The following is a 2,318-nucleotide window of genomic DNA, read 5'->3' on the forward strand; positions in this document are numbered from 1 at the left end:
TATATATATATATATATATATATATATATGCATACTTACATATACACACGCGTATACACTAGTATACATGTGTTGTCAAAAGCGAGTTTTTTTTTTAACTGTAGTGTATGGCACTTAGCTGTTCAGCATGACAGGTGAAACCATTAATAAATTTTCTTACCTAAAGACCTCTCGTAAATGATAGAATGGGCTCGACTTAAATTGATGGATTAAAATAGCGTAAAACCACACAAACATTCACACCATAGAAGTGACATTTATTTGTTTTTCTATCTATAACAGTTTTTACTCATCTATAAAATGATAGAATGTTAGTTATGGAAATCACTTTAAGCTACCATATTGACAAAATATTTTAATATTAGTTATACAATAGTGAAAGATTTACATATAATTGTCATTATTTCAGAAGGACTTTTATCACTTTAGTCACTTGAAAACTGTGTTCCATAAAGATTTCCTTGGTTTTCATCGTTATTTATCACTTTATTAAAATGGCTCCTATTTAAGGATCATAAAGCTATCTCTTATTGCAGCCCATTCTTACTCTATTCGTGTTTGCCCGTCATGACAGAGTTATAGACACCTCATCTTTCCACTTACTTTCATTTTATCACTTCAACTGTCACTCACGCACTCACTATTTGAAAACTATCTCCTTTCAATGAAATTAAGAAATATTTGTTAAATTATTATATCTGGATTTGGATGTGTGTATTACATGTTTATCAATGTAAATAATTTTTGGAGTAGATATAAGAGAACTGCCTAAAGTCCACTCAGGGCAGTTCCCTGGCAGTAGAATAGTGACTAAAACCACTAAAAGAATTTCCGCAACCAAATAAATAGGATCACAAATCTTCAAAACATTCGTTTAAATTAATTGCTGCTAATTAGCAGATGATTTATACTAGTTTCATAATATCTGATGAAAGTTAGAGAGTGTTGGGAATCGATCGTCAAGCTGGTTTGGCCGAATCGGTCAAGTATTGGACTAGATTTATAGTGACAATTAGTTACGACCCTTAGCAGTATGAGTTCAAATCCTGCCAAAGCCATTTTTATCTTTCAAAGACATTAAATAAGTTAACCCACTCTTGGGGTCGATTGTTCTCTCTTTTGTGCCTCTTTTTCTCTCTTTCTGTCTCTTTTTCTCTTTGTCTTTCTTCCTCTCTCTTTGTCTCTTGTTTTCTTTCTTTCTTTGTTTCCTACCCCCTCTCTCTATTAATTGAAGCAGTAATTCAAAGATTTAACCTTTTACTGTCACGCTAATTCTGCTGAGAATCGCGTGAAAAGCACACTTGTCTGTGAAGCGCTCCACCAGTTACAAGCTAACACTTTTGTTGATTTGTATTTTGTTGATCATTGTCGATATCGACGGAGGATCCAGCTGTAATTTACTGTTCAGGATGCATGTCTCTATGTCGCTCTACAGTCCTACGTCAACACTGATCCGGTTCACATAGGATCAAAGATGTACTCAACCGTGACTCTCCGGTCAGTTTCGTTGTTTTCTAAGACCACGTGATCGAATGTAGACTTACCTTTCGCTGCAATAGAGGTGTATAATTTGAGGGATTTCTAACAGGTCGAGGAATCAAAGATAGGCTTTCTCGTTGGAACATGTGTGTGTTAGAGAGGGAGAGAGAGAGGGAGAGAGAGACTATTTACGTGTTTACGTTGGAAGAATAATGTGTGTGAGTGTGTGTGTGTGTGAAAGAGAGAAGGAAAGGAGAATGTGTGTGAGTGCGAAGTGGGGGAGAGAGATAGAATGTGTGCGTGTGCGTGCGTGTGTTCGCGTGCGCGAGCGCGTGAGCCTGTCTATCTGTGTATGTGTTTGGGCGTGTGTTCACGTGTTATAAATTGAAACAAAGTCAATGAGATAAAGACCTAAAATAGAGTAACAACGGAAGGAGAGAAAAGAAATTTGAGACACTCTGTGTGTGTGTGTACGTGTGTGTGTGTAAGAGAGAGAGAGAAAGAGAGAGAGTATGCGTGTGTGTGTGTGCGTGTGTGCGTGTGTGTGTATGTGTTTGCGTTCTTTATCCTTCCCAATGTGAGTGTAGAATGTGAAGTGTGTACAATCACGTGTATGTGTTATGTTAATCAGTCTATCTAACTGGATGCATGTCAACAAGTGTTTATCTGAATTAACTCCCCTGACAGCTTCTCACCGACAGCCCCCCCCCACCTCTTCTCCTCTCTTTCTCTCACTAAAGAAAAAAGACTTTTCACCACCACCACCATCTTCACCGCTCTCTCTCTCTCTCTCTCTCGTACTTCCCAACCTTCTCCTTCCCCTCACCACTAAAATATAC

General features: G+C 37.7%; 1 protein-coding gene across 3 annotated transcripts in view; it reads left to right on the plus strand.

The window, feature by feature from the left end:
- The window catches only part of LOC106870014 (serine-rich adhesin for platelets), a 462,526-nt gene that overhangs the window by 314,458 nt on the left and 145,750 nt on the right, over positions 1 to 2,318 (plus strand). The window lies entirely within an intron of this gene.

This window comes from Octopus bimaculoides, chromosome 4 (genome assembly GCF_001194135.2).
Source record: "Octopus bimaculoides isolate UCB-OBI-ISO-001 chromosome 4, ASM119413v2, whole genome shotgun sequence".
Lineage (NCBI taxonomy): Eukaryota > Metazoa > Mollusca > Cephalopoda > Octopoda > Octopodidae > Octopus > Octopus bimaculoides.